This window comes from Mesocricetus auratus, unplaced genomic scaffold, assembly GCF_017639785.1.
Source record: "Mesocricetus auratus isolate SY011 unplaced genomic scaffold, BCM_Maur_2.0 Super-Scaffold_2245, whole genome shotgun sequence".
NCBI classification, from domain to species: Eukaryota; Metazoa; Chordata; class Mammalia; order Rodentia; family Cricetidae; genus Mesocricetus; species Mesocricetus auratus.
Genome location: NW_024429180.1, coordinates 14,486,683 through 14,504,935, shown reverse-complemented (window position 1 = coordinate 14,504,935; position 18,253 = coordinate 14,486,683).

The following is an 18,253-nucleotide window of genomic DNA, read 5'->3' as shown; positions in this document are numbered from 1 at the left end:
GGGCCATATAGCCTGCCCAGTGCTCCTAGCTGATACCCACGTTCATGGGTCCTGGTCCTATGTTGGTTCTCCAGCTTTCAGACTGGGGTCCATGAGTTCCCACTTGCTCAGGTCAACTGTTTCTTTGGGTTTTCCCAGAGGTTTTATTTTTTTATTTTATATGTATTTCTGTTTTCCCTGCATGTATGACCATGCACCATTTGTACGCAATAGAAAAGAGTAACTAGAAAGAACTGGATTCTCTGTACCTGGAGTTAAACATAATTTTTAGAATCCATGTGTGTCCTGTGACTTGAACTAAGTTCCTGTAGAATATGAGTCAGTGCTCTGAATTTGAGTCATCTCTACCTCATTTCTTCCCTTCTTCATGTGGCTTGTTCTGTGATTCTCTCTGTGATTTACAGTATAAATGGAGGTATGATAGAAATGTCCCATTTAAGTATGAACACTCAAGTGACATTTATTTTCAGCATTCAACCAGTTAAGAACCTTTGAATGAACCACCACATTCTGGAGAAAAACAGAAGTGTTTTTCTGCCCTAGGTTGAGATCCACACTTGTCTATGTGCATAAATATGTTAATAAAGCCATTTGACAGGCGTAAACTTAGGGAAAGAATGGCAGTCTTTCCACCTTGGGTCCATGGTGTCCTCATGCAGTCTTTTGAAAATGTTTATAGTTCTACATATGTGTTAACTTCTACTTAGTTGAATGTCAATCTAATCACAGAATGCTTATCTCCAAAACAGTCTAGCCCCTATACTCCAGTGGAAATATCATGTCTGTCTGGTGATTCATTTAGCATGCATAGTCTACAAATGGATAAGTCCATTAGTAAGTTCTCTCCAAATTGCCTGCATAGCACATAACCAGTAGGGATCATGAAACCTTGTAGTCATCCATTCATTGTTTTATTACTAAAGTTATTCAGTGCAACTTAAAATTATTTTAATAGTCATTGGTAATGGAGTCTACTTATAATCCCAACACTCTAGACATTGAGACAGGAGGATGAAAACAAAACAAAACAAAACAAAACAAAAACACCATTACCAACAAAAGAATAAATAAAACTAAAAGAAAACTACTCCTATTCTCAGAGAAGTTTCTGAGTCTCTCACCTCCTCTAGACTTTTCATACTCAGATTTAGCAAACTTGCTACTGCAATATCATTTTCGCTAGAGTGTGAATTAACTACTGAATATAGTAACCACTGTGGTTCTGAGTTTAATGTGTTACTAACTCTCCTTTATCTCACACGATAGAGATTGTCATTGATGCCTCATGATAATAACTGTAAATCAAGATATACAGAAACAATAAAATATACTTAGTATTTAGTATTAAAATACTAAAATAAAAGTTTTTAGTATTTAGGATTCTCCACATTTTATATGTTTGCTTCAATGTGGCAAATAATGATTGATAAATTGCACAATGAAGTCAATAAACATGTTTGGGATAGATAGATAGTGTACACAAAGATCCATGCCACAAACGGAAGATGGGAGTTCAAAATTCAATCCCAAGGACCTATGTGGTGTCAGCAGTGAACAAACTCCTCCAAGTGCAAGCTGTCCTCTGATCTTCCATGCAAGACACACACACACATACACACACACACACACATGCAGAAACACACACATACACTTACACATATATACACACCCACACATATACCTACATACATACACACATGCACACACACACACACACACGCACACACACACTTTGGGCATGGTTTCACATGTTCAGACATGACTCCTTTAAAGGTAAAGGAGGGCTGGCTTGCTCTATTGGATTACAGTGAGAGCATCAAAAGGACGGAGACTGCATCTTCTAGAGCAGGGAGACTGTGGTGCTTATTTACTATTTTATGTGTAAGTGCTTCCCTAATAAATACCTAATTATCATCTCTCTTAGGCCAGGTGGGCTTATTTAAACCACACCTTCACAAATGAATCATTTTTGTAGACTTTAATTTAAATAATTGTAAGTGCAATTTGCACATATTTTACTGCATGACAATGTATATCTTTAATTCTTTCTATAGAATTTAATTAATGTTTTTATATCTATAGATGTTTGTAAAGTCTAATGCACCTGATCAGTAATATAATCTATAATAAGCAAAGAAATATGCTACAGTCATGTATTTATTCTGTTAACACACAAAGTCACGTTTACAAGCATGCAACATACACTCATGCACCACAGATAGACATGATATACTACATAATACTCATTGAGTAAGACAGAACAAAATTAAAAACACAATGAGGAGAGTATATTTCCACTCTTTGTTCTTAAATATGTGCTTATTTCTTGAGGAATATATTTATAAAAATAGTATTATATGTAGATCAGTTAGAAAAATACATTACCAGAGATGACTCTTTTTTCATGATCATTAAATCTGGACACAGTGAGGTCAAATACTGTAAAACTTCCTCATGTCTCTATATTCAATGATTTTTATTAATAATTAATTTTTGTATTGTATTACAAAGGAGAATATACATATATTTTGAATATTCAAAAAAGAGTCATTACATATGGTTTATCAAAGTAAACCTAAAGTTATTTTTTGTTTACTACGAAACATCAATTCTTACATTTATGGGAACTAATGGATTGTGAAAATGCTTCATCACACAGTTGCCTGGAATATAGGAAAGCCTGTAGAATTAGTGTAATAGCGTAGAATAATACATTGAACTATGTGTTTCCTATGGGTGACTTTTCTACAATTCAAGGACTGGTCAATTTCCAAACTTATAATTCTTGTTTGGAAGCAAACTGTATTATGATAGTAAAAGCTAAATGCATGAAATATTCATTGCCTAGACCTCACAGTGGCTAAGGCAGATCATATAACTTGGCTAGACAATTTGATCCAAGTGTTTGGATTTGGAAATTAGAGTTTATAAACTCAGCAATGAGCCAGATAGTCTGGTGGTCATAGATGTTGGCAAGATAGTCTGGTGGTCATAAATGGTGGCAGTAATGTGAGTTGTCCAGCACAATGGAGGAAAGGCGTGAAAAAGTGTGTGTGTGTGTGTGTATGAGTGAGAGAGAGATAGAGAGAAGGAGTGTGTTGCTAGTGTTATCAGAATCTGTCCTGTCACTTATCAGATCAAGAAAACCACAATCAGCAGTCCTTGGCTGTCCTGTGGTTTCAGTGAATTCAAATTATAAAATCACATTTGCCTCACACTGAATCTGTTTCTTTGGTCTTTTTGGAAATTCTGTGCACTCTCTAGACTCTTTTCCAAAAATGTATTTTCTACTTGAAAATAGACCTAACATATGAGTGAAAGATCCTGCTCTTCGGTTTTTCACTAAACTCCTTCCCTAGGTTCACTTTCTAGGAGTAAATATACATAATGCAAAATTCTTCACTATTTTTAAATTTACAATCTGATATAAATACTACAATATAACAATTCTATTGTTAATTAAACATTCAAACAATTTTATGTCTCAGGTCTGTGTTATGAAAAAGCTTACCACACAAAGAATACACGAGCCAGTATACTCAAGGTACATTTTAAATAGAATAGAAACATGAGATTTTCAGTCCACAGACTCAGATCATGCCTAATTCTAAAACATACTGAGACATGATTCTTTCCATCCTTGGAAATGTATGCTTAACATATCTCTAGATTGAATGTAGGTGCTACTTGGAAGTCAGTAATTGATAAAAAAAAACTAACCATTTTTTTCTGTGGGGGATAGCATTTTCTGCTGAGATAAGTGTATATAATATTCAACAGGTAGAATATTTTTTCATAAGATAAAGGACATTTATTGCTACGTAAAAAATATCAGGAGATGGGAAGAAGAAATCTTAAGGTAGGAAGACACAGTGTCTTTAAGAAACATAGATTAATGAAATATTGTGAGATGAAACACAAATATGGTATGGAGGGAGGAAGGAGACCAGCAGATGAAGAGCTGGGGAAATATCAGACAGGGGTCAATAATCTGAATGTAAAGAAGGCATTTATGACATTACCATAAAATATCCATCCTTTGTTCTGTTACCTTAAAAGTTAAGATAAGGGGGTTTAGATATCAAGGGACAAAATGAGGAAGAATATATAGGATATGGATTTAAGCTGCATATTCCCTTATAAATTAGTTTGTAAACCTGTAAAATACTCAAGGCTTTGTGAATACATGAAATAGTGCAAACATCGCAATGTTTGACAGTTTTATGTGATGTTTACTTTCTAATTTAAAAGTCTGCACAGAAATCTGAAAATCTATTTTCTATTCTCCTAATCAAAATATTCACTGATCAAAATAGCTTTTACATTGGGCTGCTCTTGAAGTTAAGTTTGAGGCAAAATTTTAGATTTGTGAATTGTTCTTAGAACAAACACTAACTTAACATCTTCCCACCACAAAGTTTAGTGTAGTGTAGCCTCACAAAGGCACAGTGGTATCTCAGTAAGTAAGTTGACCATTCTGAAGGTATGAGCGGTAGAAACTACTTTACAGGCCAAAGGCCCTACCATGCTCCCAAATTCTACAAATTGAATGTCTACTGTAGCCTTATGAAAGATTTATACAAAGTATCCTTCTGGAGGGGGGAAAGGGAAGTTGAGGGGGTGGGGGTAGAATAGGGGGAAGAGGGAATCATAGGATCGAATACAGATCAGGCACCAGAGCGACCTCCAGTGATCTAAAGGGATAACACCAATTGGCAAGCTAAGCAATAGTGGAGAGACCACCTCAAATGCCCATTCCTGATAATGAACTTGATGTCTATAACCATCCGGGAGCCTTCATCCTGTGACTGATGGAAGCAGAGTCAAACACACAATTAATCACTGAACTGAACCCAAGAAACCCAGTGACAGAGAGAGAGGAGTGATGAGCAAATTGGCAAAGAATGGGCTGGCAAAACCAGCAGAGACAGCTGATCTGAACAGGGGAGAGCTCTTGGACCCCAGACTGACAGTGGGGAGGCCAGCATGGGACTGATCTGGACCCCCCCAAATGTGAGTGTCAGGGAGAAGGCCTTGGCAACCTATGGGGCCCTGAGCTGGCTGTGGATCAGTGTCTATCCCTGATATACAAACAGTCTTCGTGTGCCTATAGCACAAAGAGGGATGCTCTCTCAGCCTGGACTCTTGGGGGAGTGCCTGGACCCTACCCAGAGTAAAATGACAGACTCTGATATCCCCTATGTGGAAGGATTTGGCAATAGGGTGGGAGGGTGGGGGGGGGGAGGGGAGTGTGGGAGGAGGGGAGGGAGAGGGAACTGGGATTGACATGTAAAACAAGCTATTTAAAATTTAAAAAAATATAAAATAAAATAATTCTTTGAGAAAAAATTATTAAAAAAACTATAAAAAACAATGGTTCAACATTTCAAAATATTAGTGTAAACAAAGATAGTATATGTCATTACATATACACATGCACAATAGCTAAACAAATAGAATGAACATAGATCATGAATGGTTCATTTGTATTACAATTACATGTATTTCAGTTCCCAGTTAGTTCAAATAAAAATATTTTGAATTGAAATTCACATCAAAACAATAGTGACCTATGGTCTTTTTAGACCATAATGGTTTGCCTTAATTCTTTCAGCATCCTGTAGCTTCCTTAAAAATTAGGAATTGTTTCATCAAAGAAGCCAAATTCTGAAGTACCAAAATTAGTTTAAAATACAGAGAGCAACTGGTTGAGAATAACTCAATGAGTGGGTAGCAAAACTCTGAAAGACTAAGGACGAGGGGCTCTGTTATTAAACGGTTTTCTATATATGACACAGAAGCTGCACTCATGAGATCTCAACGATATAGTTACCTGAAAAAGATCTGCACAATGACAATATCACTTGACATGCTAACATGGGTAAAGGAAGTCTCTCATGACCATAACCCAAGATGACGAGCAACAGGCAATTACTTGCTACTGAGAAAGGGATGATAAGTGATGAACACCATGGTGTTATTAAATCCAACGATGTCATTCCTAAACACCTACACACATGAGAAAAATAGACTCATAAGTGCACATACACACACACACACACACACTTGTACATGTAAAACAATGACTAGGAAATAGGTCATGAATTTGAGAGGGAATGAGGGTGGCATAGGGGGAGTTAGAGGTATAGCAAGAGACAAAATGATGTAACTATGATACTAAAGAATGAAATTTCCCAATGTACTTTTTGTACCCAAAAGAATGAAAGAAGTGGTTTATTATCTAATAACCAGTTTTCTTTAACAAAATAAAAAATATATGCATGAACACACATAATACATGCATAGATGTATGTGCATATATATGCATATAAGGAAATGTTTTTTTCCGTTCCAATATTTTAGACCATAACTGTATCATATTTCAAATGGAATTAAATTTAATTTGGTTCATTTGTTTTTCAGATAAATTGAAATAATAACTACGTTTTGAGATAATATTTACATACATAACCAAAATGATTTCTCTATTTCTCGAGAATCACCTTCAATTTCCCAATCTTTTTAATTTTTTACTCATTACTCCATTTTACAATGTAGTGTAAATAGAATTCTTTATTTTTCACAGTGAAGATAATTTATTTAAGAATTATTCTTCATCTGGGCAGTGGTGGCATATGCCTTTAATCCCAGCAGAAGCAGGAAGATCTCTGTGAGTTCGTGGCCAGCCTGGTCTACCGAGCGTGTTCCAGGACAGGCTCTAAAACAATACAGAAAAACGTGTCTCGAAAAAACAAAAACAAAAACAAAACAAGAATTATTCTTCAAAATTATTAAATAAATGTTTACTAAATATAATCAAACTATTTGTAAAAATAAAGGAAAATAAATACAAAATATATTCTAGTCAGAATAACAAAGCACATTTTAAATATTTTAGGCAATTCTTTATCTAGTTTACCAAACAGAGTCAAAAGATACCAAAATTCAAATGATAATGTCTATATATGAACAAAATAGTTTTAGAAAGTTAATAATTCATGATTTTAAAATGTTGTTTTATGGGCTGGAGAGATGACTCAGGTGTTAACAGCTAGACTCACAACCAAAAACATAAAATGTTAATTTATATCTATTTAATAACGAGCTTGACTGCTTTGTCTGAATGCATATGTGCATTTCACATTCATATCTTGTGCCTTAACAGGTCAAGAAGAGTATCGGTTTCCTGTAATTGGAGTTTGGGTAATAGTGAGCCATCCTGTAGATGCCGGGCCTCAACACTGGGTTCTCTTCTATAGCAACAAGCAGTCCTTACCACTGAGCAATCTTTCCAACATTACAATTCATGATTTAAAAAAAAAATCATCATACTGAGAAAGTAATCATTTACATTTATTTATGTTTATTAAAGATATTTGTGAAAATATGAAAGACAATGTCAATTATAAAAGTGAATTCTCAAAAGGTTCTCTGACAAGGTTAAAAAAATAAGAAAGTTGATACTAAGTTGATATGTACTAGAGAGCACAAGAAATATAAAAAGAAAATCAGGATTCATTAAATAAAAAGAAAGATAAATTTGAGAACTAGGATATGATTTTAATTCAACTAATGTGGTAATATTTTGTTTGCACTCTCACAAAGCTTGCCTTAAGATCAGAGGGTATAACTAGACACTAGTTAACCCAAGAGGACAGGCAGTGTTGGCACACACCTTTAATTCCAGTACTTGGGATCTAATGCCTTTGATCCCAGTCCGTGGGTGCAAATGCCTTTAATCCCAGCACTAGGGAGAGAGAGATGGGAATATGAGGCAAGTGGAGACAGGATCTCTCTTCCATTCGGTTTGGGAATTCATAGAGACAGGAATTCAGCCCCTTCATTCTGAGAATTTGGTAGCGGTAAGAAGACTCTCTAGTGGCTGGCTCATTTGCTTCCATGATCTTTCAATATTTACCATGATATCCGACTCTGGGTTTTTATTATCAAGACCAATTACAATTCACAATACATCTGGCACCCTAGAACTCGTGCTACAAACTCAAGGCTCACCTCCTGCAAATAGATATATGAATTCAGCCTTCTTTGTAAGAAAGTAACAGGAGCCATTCTGGCATCCAAAAGAATCCAATGTGTGTTATTATTTTGAAGGCACTGTTGTGAATGTTTGACTTCCTTTTTTCTTTTTTCTTCTTTTTTTTTTTGCTCCATTCATCATTACTATAATTAGAGTTCAGACATGTCTAGTAGACTCAGAAATTGGATCCAGTTAGATGAAGTGTTTATTCCTTCATTCTGTTTATAGTGATATTGTCATTATATTATACCTTATTTAATACATAAAATGTGTTGCTATACATAAAATAAAATATTTGAAGATTAAAAATAAAAACCTGTGACTTTTCAGTGACCCTGACTATATTGGTCAGAGATATTCAAGTTCAAGCCAATCAAGCTCAAGGATGCTGCAAAAGAGAAATTTTTTCCTCAAGAATAAGGCTCATGAGAGTGTACCCATGCCTCAATAGATGGGACTGCACCTGTGTGCAAAGAATGCTATGTGACACTTCTCCTGGAGAGATGTGAAGAAATGTATACTTTCCATAGAAATAGAACCCAAATAAGTTCAACATAAAGACAGCACCAAAGTCTGTTGTGATCCACCACAGGACAATGCATGAGGGGTTACTTATAAGAGGAGAAATAACTCAAAGACAGATCAATCACCAAAAGTCAACCATGGCATGGATGACAGCTCATGAAAGCTGCAGACCTGGAACACAGTCCTCATTGCATTAAATGTAACAGCTTGAAATGTTTCTTTATCATATGGCTCAGTGGGTCATGTCCTGTTCCAGGAATTTCTGCTGGCCTTTGTCTCTTTCAGGAAGCTCAGCTTATCTGATATCATCTCTCAATAGACTTTCATGGTTGTATATGCTTGTGGAGGAAGAGACCTACTGTATTTAGTCAGTTTCAGGAACTTCCTGAAGTCATTGGATTGTTTACTTCCTGAACTTACAGAGCATGCCTGAAGGGTGCAATGCTTTACCTATTCTTAGAATATCCCATGTCTTAAGAATCCTCCTTGTTGAGATTAAAGGTTTCATCTCTCTTAATATCCTACATCTTAACAAGCATTTCCTACAAGACTGAATATTCTTATTTCCCATTAGAACATCTTATGTCTTCACAATCTTTTCTTCCAAAATGGATGCCTTATTTTTCAGGAATTTGCTACACAACACACATAAAGCACTGAGTAGATTCAATGTCAATGAAGTAAGGAGGGAAAAGGGTGAAATGGAGGATAGAGGAACCAACAGCAGGGAAGTGATCAGGAGGTAAATTTAATCAGAACATATTATATGCATGTAAAAATTCTTCAACAATAAAATTTTTAAAGTCTGTGGGATTTATTATTAGGTTGCCATTATTTCAAGCTACTTGAACTTAATTGAATGTATGTAAAGTTGATGATTTTCACCATCTGTATTGTTTGTGAACATGAAACCCAAATAAAGGCACACTTGTAAGTAACTAGCTTCAACACAGTGCGACTGTTACCACTTTGATTTTAAAATTAATTGTTGGGCAGAAATGAAAGTGCACAATCAATAATTATTCACATGTCAACTATAGCATTTAGTTGAGGAAATATGTGATTCTAATATATGTGACAGATATTCCCAATTTGCAACTTGTTGAAACAAAGGAAAACCCCCTTGCCTAAAATATTCTGTTCAGCTGCTCTGTCATACCTTGTTACTTCCAGGAGCAAGTGGGATAATTTCCCTTAACAAACTTTATGCCTGTTTAAGTTATTCATGGCCACTTACAGACTTTGGTGCATGCACTACCTGTTTGGTTGCTTATAATGTCCCCTGTAATAAAGGCTGCTGAACCATATACATGACTCATATGCTATTATATCATGATCAGGGTATGGTCTACACATATAATAAACTTTTCCTCTCCCGAGCTGAAAACAGCTTGGTTCAGTGGGTGAGTCAGTTCCCCAGAGTACTAATATTCAGTACTCTTTTATTAATTTGATTTTCTCAAACTTTTACTAGTTATAAAATATTCAACACTTCTGAAATTGTAAGTATATAAAGATTAATTAAAAGATATATTTTCTATAATCTTTCCTACCCTTGTCATGTATTTATTTTTTCCTCAATCTAAAGTAAATAGTAACAACTAGCCTATTTAATATTTTCAAAAATAAAATTATTGTATTAAACATGTTAGGAATGAATTTTAAAATGGAATAATTCATTTGAGCATTATTAGTAGTAATAGATTTGTAGGTTTTCCATCATGCAAATTTTGTCTTTTCTTAGTAACTGTTTGCTACTACTTCGAGTAAGTGTATGTCTTCAAATATCAATGAATGAGTATATAATTTTCTATTAACATTTTTATACCAGTTATCAATTCTGACCACAGAAGCCTACTTAGATATTTTTTCTAACCCATCACACATGAAATGTTTCTGAAAGATGCACCTCTACATCCATTTATGTGCTGAGATAATTTTGGAAGGAACACATCATTGCATTGCCTAATATTCTGCAACACTAAGTCAATGGTTGCTCCTGTGACTGAAATTTCCCCCTCTGAGAATAAATGGTTTATTCTTACAGAAAGTACTGTACATTATTCACACATTCATAATTCATGCTATTTCTTCTTTCCTACCTGATGAAATAGTCACTACTGTCACAGGGAATATGTCTTTAGCATTAGGAGATAGCTGATGACATTTTGTCTCAGAGGTGGTCTTGAAAAATCAAAATCAAATGTCAAATCCCAGTGGGATGTCTCAAAGTAAATCATCCAAATTCAGCTTCTTGCTTCTACAAATTATGCTTCAGGTTTTTGGACTTAAGCATTTGCAAATGTGTCAATCAAAAACCACTGACATTGCTGCCCTCATCTATGTAGAAGGAAACATCTTTTTTAAAAAGATAGAATTTAGTTGATTTTAAGTAACATAAAAAACCCACAACAAAATCTCTGATATACTGCCCCCTAAGGTAAGCTACTGATTAATATGTTGCTCAATGAATGTATCCTTAATAAAAGACAACATTAGTAGCTAAATGACAGCAGAAGGTGGTCAATGAGATTGACATACAGCTAGAAATGGAAGACTGTGCATAATGTGAAAAAATCATTTTTAGTATCTCCAGCTAATATATGATAATTTCTTAGTGACATTTCTGTAAAGAATAAACAAATATGTTTATGAATATGTGTAAAAATGTCTATGACTGTGCCCAAGTACTCAGGTGGTTGTGGAGATCAGAATCACTCATTTGATCCTCTGGAGTTGGAGTTACAGGCTGTTGGGACTTACAACTGATCTTGCTTCCTCTGGATGCAGAGTAAGCTTTCTTAACAGCTGAACAATCTATCTAGCCCTTAACTGCATAGTTGAAAGAAACACATGAATATTCTGATTTAAAGAGTCACTAATGTTTTTATTTGTTCCTCCCTTGAAGATGATTTTATGTGTATATTTATCTATATCAAATAAAATTAAGACTCATAAGTTAGACCTAAATTAATAAAGGTTGGAAGTAAATAAGAATTTGAAAGGATATTACTTTTTCCAGAAATATCTTTAGATTTTTTTATAAAATCAATATAGAATAAATCATTAATTTCATAAAAAATTTAAAGAGGAGGGAAGCTCTCTGCATGGATCAAGGGTAGTGAATAATACATAACATATAGGTGATTTGTATCAATGCACAGCTGTGCTTTTAAAGCTAAGTTGATTGTATAGCATCATTGAATTAAGAAAACAAAGTGTATTTTGTGTCCAATAAATGTGAATACGTAGGATGGAACTTGAAGCAAATGTTGTTCTTTGAACACTGAACCTTTACAGAAAAAAATTCATCTATTTCTCTAATTTTAAAATTGCCAACACTATTATTTAAAAAACAGCTAAAATTACATGTAGAACAATATACATATAACTTATATGACACTCATTGTTAATTATTTTGAACGTCTAATGTGTATTTTATACATATTTTATCTTCATGGAAAAGTTTTACCATTTAAAACACTTCATTTAGATTGATTCCCAGTAAGTTACATAATGTATGCGTGGAAGTTTGAATGAGAAATGTCCCCCCCTAGGTTAGGGTATTTGAATCATTGGTTCCCAGTTGGTGGCACTGTTTGTGACACTTAGGGGGTTACAACCTTACTAGGGATAATGCAACTGGCCTAGGGTGGAGGAGGCTTGGAGAGTTTGTGGTTTTGTCATACTTCCTGTTCCTTTTCTCTATGTCCTTGTTGTGTGGAAGATGTGAACTCTCAAGTTCCTGTTCCTGCAGTCACACTTGCCACTTGCTGCCAGATTTCCCAGCCAAGATGGAATTATAGAAACATAAGTCCCAAAAAACTATTCTGCAGGTTGTTTTAGCCGAGGTGTTTTATCAGAGCAACAGAAGTCTAGCCAAGTATCTTAGCTATAATTATATTTGTTATTATATTAAAAGTACAATATTTCTGTTATCTGATTTACCTGAAAGTTGAAAATCACAAATTAATGGGTATATCAGAATCATTAAAGAATTGTAAGGTATTTGTCATATTAACTTTATATTGATGACAATGCGTTCAACCTTGAGTTTTGTTATAAAATGAAATTACCAAGCATTAAAGAATACTGTTAATTTTCCTATTTCTGTACTTGATTTGGACTATTATCAGGAACCTGTGATGAATAAGCAGAATTAGTTTGTTACTGATTTTTGGTGTGTCAGTACCCCATTTGGCCTGTTCCATTGTTTCCATAGTCTGTTACTTTCATATAATTATGCATTAATCCATTGTTCTGGGAAAAGAGGATCTATCTACCTCTTTCAGAATGTGCTTTAAATCTCTGAGTTCAAACATTAATAATTATGTACAACAAGAGAATAATTTTTAACAATCTAGGTCTACGGATACTAAATAAGGCTTGAAATTTCTTGTGCTGTTTGATCCCGTGACATTACAGAAGGCTGCCTGTGAGTTCTTTGGCTCTTACTAGGTTGGCAACTCATCCAAAGAAAGACGCCTATCACTGATGGTTTCCCCTTCATGTAGATCAGTCACAGTCTCTTGTATCCTCATTCACTGATGTGCTAGTGCCTGAAATAATTCTCATTCCGATGCAGGAATATTCCACATCATGCTAGCTTCTTGTTACTTCTACTGATCCTGCCCACTCCTCCATGTTCATTCTGATTAGTTCAAACTCTGTATCTCTTCAGTCTACACTGCCCCCCTCCCTCGGAATTTGAGTATATGATCAACAATATCAGTAAACTGCCACTGATGCCACCTCTCCAGATTTCTGTTGTATTATTCTCCACAGAACAGCAGTGGGAACACCTCCTTCATTAGTGGGTTGGAAGGAAAGATGCAAAACCACAGAGCAGCAATTCGTGTTGTACTGCAGATGATTTTCAAGTTACCCACATGCAAATGGCCAACCACAGACAGCAGTGACATGAGTAAACATTATTACCATGCGTTTTACCGAAAGATAATATAGAATGAGTAATTACTCAATTATGTACACACAATCCAAATAATTACTATTTAGCAAATAGTCACTAGACATTTTCCAACTACATATTCATACTATTTTTATACATAAGGAATCAACATTCTAAACTAATGTGAGCCACTTAATGCACCCAAGCTTCACCCTGCTCGCTAACTGCTTTCTAGTCATTCTGTTCTATTTGAGGTCCAGACCTTTGTTTTTGATTGAGTTAATTATTTATACAGATATCTGACTGTCAGCTATAGATCCTAATGGAGGAATTAGCTTAACAAGAAAAGTTAAAATCCAGGAACACCATAGAAAAAGACAGCTCCTCCAAAATTCTACCTATTATCCCAGGATATACATCTCTTACCTTTTGAGTTGTCACATATTAGCTATGCCTTCCTAGTGGATCCATGACTGAAAAAAAATTGTTACAGTTTAGTGCCCAGGAAGAGTAAACATATTTATAATGCACTTTTAAATTTTCCCATGTGTGTATATCAAATATGATAATGTGGAAGAGATGCCATATTGTAATGTGCCCTGGAAATGGGAACCACACTGGCTGAATTTTCAATCTCTCGCAAAATGTGATTGTGTAGTGTTTATCTTTGCATTTCCCATATCTGGCAGAGGGACTGGCAGAATGCAGCTGCATAGAATTAAGCAATTAATTAATAGCATGTTTGGTTCCAAAAAGGATTTGAGGTAGTTTGTGGCAAATGCATACAATAAAATAACAAAATATCAGTAAAGTCTAAACACAGTTTTGAGAAAATTTGGAAAATGTCCTCTGGACAAAATATGCAGACCTTAAGGTCCTCAGAGATGTGTTCACATTATTGTCCTCATGCACTACAGTGTCTGCAACAAAACAGAAAATAACATTTTGGTATTTTACTGAGTATACTTATGTGAAAGTTTTATTTCATATTTGCAAAACTACTCATAGCTTGTCAAAATCATGGACTCACTGTCACATTTTCCATTCTAGACTCTGCCAGTAAAGATAGCAAAATTAAAAACAAAATGTTATTTTATGTTACTAGTTGTCACAGAGTCTTGTCCTTACATCCAATACATATTCCTTTTAAATCTACCCTCATTAATAAATAATCAGATGAGACACAGCTTTTTCTTTTACAGTCTATTAATGAATGGACTAGTTTTGTGTGTAAGTGTTCTATAAAGAGTCAATACGTCACATTAGGTCATACTTCAGATACTGGGAGAGTAATGAAGGAAATATCTTTATAGAGAAAACTTGTGCAATGGAAACTCCAGGAATCCACAAAGATGATCCCAGATATGACTCCTAGAAATAGTGGAGTCACTGGGTTGCCCTTCCCCTGTGAGTCAGACTGGTGAATCGAATTCATTAGTGAATGTCTTCCAATGAATGACAAAATCAGATGCAAAGGTCCACAACTAAGCAGCAGGTGAAGCTCTTAGAATCCTGTTGAAGTGAGGGAAGAGGGAATACATGATCAAGGGAAGCCAAGAACATGACACGGAAATCTACATAGACAGCTGAACCAAACTCGTGGGAATTCACAAACACTAGACCTGCAGCCACGGAGCTTCCACAGAGTCCAACTAGGCCTGTGAGAGACATCTGTGTAACTGCATCTATCTCACGGGTCCTGACCTCAGGGCTACCAACATCTATCCCTGGTGCATCAACTAACTTGCTGGGGCCATTTCCCAGGGTGGGATGCCATGCTCAGCCATAATAATACAGGGGGGAGGGCCTTGGTCCTGCCTTACCTTAAGAGAACTGTGTTTGTCAACCCCTCATGGAAGCCCTTAACCTGTGGGAGGAGTGAATGGGGGTGTGGACTTAGGGGAATGGCAGGGGAGTGAGAGGAGGTGAGGGAGGGAAAACTGTGTTTGGAAGGCAAAATGAAATTGAAAAAATACTAAACTAAAAAAAAAGAAACCCTAAGGAAACAAGAATTTTCAAAAGCACTGGATTTGAATATGTATCTTTAATGTTGGCTTTCATGTACATAGATGTGACAAGTGCATAGAATGAACTTTACAGAAAATTCCAGACTTATGTTTTAGGGCAGTTTGGATTTTTTCTTTTGGTATGATTGCATCACCATGTTCATACAGGTTTTAGAGTATAAATTTTAAAATTAGCAACTAACAAATATTTTAGATTTATGCTCTAATCCATGCTTATATTTTTAATTGTCTAGAAATATACATAGAGTGTATCTGTTTTACAGTTTGTCTGTAATTACCTGTTTTAAATTTGCTTTTACATTTTGGTGATGTAGGTATCGGTCTACTTTTGAAAACTTTATGTAGCTAATAAAAATCTTAGAACTATATAGTGACTGAGAGTAAATTTAAAGTATTTAACAATACAGGTATGTAAAACACGTATGCCAATGTCTTCCATAGTAGTTTACTAAAAGTGAGCTGTGTTTTAGTGTAGGCATCTATCAGTTCTTTCCGAAAAATATTTTGTAATACTTTAGCTTGTAGGATCTTTCAAGAGTTTTCTATGAATACAAAATTTCAGGATTTTGGAAGTAAATTTAATTTCTATTAACTGAAGAGTTATCATAGTTAAGAACAATGTGCAGGGCGGTGGTGGCTCACGCCTTTAATCCCAGCACTCGGGAGGCAGAGGCAGGCGGATCTCTGTGAGTTCGAGGCTGGGCTGGACCTCCAAAACAATACAGAGAAACCCTGTCTCGTAAAACTAAAAAAAAAAAAAAAAAAAAAAGAACAATGTATTATATTTTTAAAAATTACTGTGTAGGTACTGACATATGTAAAGTAACAAATATGGTAATTAGACAAAATTGCTTACTGCACAATAAATTTTAAGATAATGTATGATATATGTAAAATTTAAATATTCATATAATAGATAAGGTTAAAAGCTGATATATAAAGGTTGATGAGGAGAAATGTAAGTGCAGTGGATTCATTTTTGTCTAAAATAATAAAAACTAATAACAAACTAAATTTTAATCACTTGGTACTTTGATTAAAATGTAAAGATACAGAGTTCAGCTATTCTGTTGAGACAAGTCTCACTATGCACCCCATTACTATAAAAATATGCTATGCAACCCAGACTAGTGTTCTGAAATTCCTTCTGCCAGGGTTGTATGTGTGTAACACCACACACTGACATTCAACCCATCGGCTGTGTACACATGAAGTTACAGAGAAATTGAAAATCTTTTTTTTTTTTTTTTGGTTTTTACGAGACAGGGTTTCTCTGTATTGTTTCGGAGGCTGTCGGTCCAGCCCGGCCTCGAACTCACAGAGATCTGCCTGCCTCTGCCTCCCGAGTGCTGGGATTTAAGGCGTGCGCCACCACCACCCGGCCGAAATTGAAAATCTTAAATCAGTGTAGTTTAGTCTTCAAAGATTTCTGCTATTTTACTTGTTTTGGTTGTGCATTAAATAATTATAATGAATAGTATGTGAATGCAGCGAAACCAAGCCCAGGGGTACACCTAGAATTTTTAGTAGAGTCTTCAGACTTTTGTTTTGTTAGAAAAGACTGTAATTTTCAAGGTAAAGATGAAATCATGTTACAGTTTAAGAGTCAGTAGAAAGCCTGTTTAAAAGTTTGTAAATGGATGGACTTGAGACTTTTAAAAAAGAATTTAATGATTCAGTGTATGTGTCCAACAGCGTGTAGGTGCCACAATGTACATAGAGGTCAGAGGAAAATTTGTTCCAATCATTCCCACCTTTTGCCACAAGAGTCCCAAGAATCAACCTCAGGTCTTGGAGTTTAACACAATGTTCAGTTACTCACTGAACACCATTTCTCCTGGAGTCTTTCATAAGCCGAAATGTAAATTTCCAGGATTTCTCACATTAGCTCTCTGATTTACTAGTAATATCTTTTATCATAATTTCTAAATTTTAATCTATATCCTAAGGTGTGTATGTGTGTGTGTGTGGTGAAAATAGTAACAAAGTTGGTACTTATGGTAGGTAGTAATTAAGTGATTGTATACCAGGTATTTTTTGATGTATTTTTAAATTAGTGCAAATTACTTTATATGTTTTTCTTCATACTAGAGATGAGCTCTTTGGAAAAATGACCAAGCTATGCTCACAGTAACAGGATGTCTGGAAACTGAATTATAAGCAAAAGGTACTAGAAATGAACTGTTTGGGAAATCATGGAGAAATATATCTGCAAAAGCCATTTACGTATTTCAAAAAGAGTACAGTCCCAGAAAGTGTAGCTACTCACACTTCTGTCTTTTTAAGCTATCTCTTTATATATGTACTTCCATATATGAGTGTGATATGCCCTCCAGCCACAGCCATTTGTTTTGGGATTCCTGCCTGGGACCCATCGCTGCTTTAGGCCCCAAATAACACACAGGGCATTATATTAATTATAAAGCTGTGGGCCATTTGCTTTTGTTTCTCATTGGTTAGCTCTGACTTAATTACTAATATATATATTTTTTTTTGTTTTGTTTTGTTTTGTTTTGTTTTTACGAGACAGGGTTTCTCTGTGGCTTTTGGAGGCTCTCGGTCCAGCCTGGCCTCGAACTCACAGAGATCCACCTGCATCTGCCTCCCGAGTGCTGGGATTAAAGGCGTGCGCCACCACCACCCGGCTAATGTATGTTTTTATAGGGACTTATATCTCCCAGGGTGAAGAACAGCTTTCACACTCTTCACTACATTTCCCAGAATCCTCATATACTCCTAGTCCCACCTATCTTG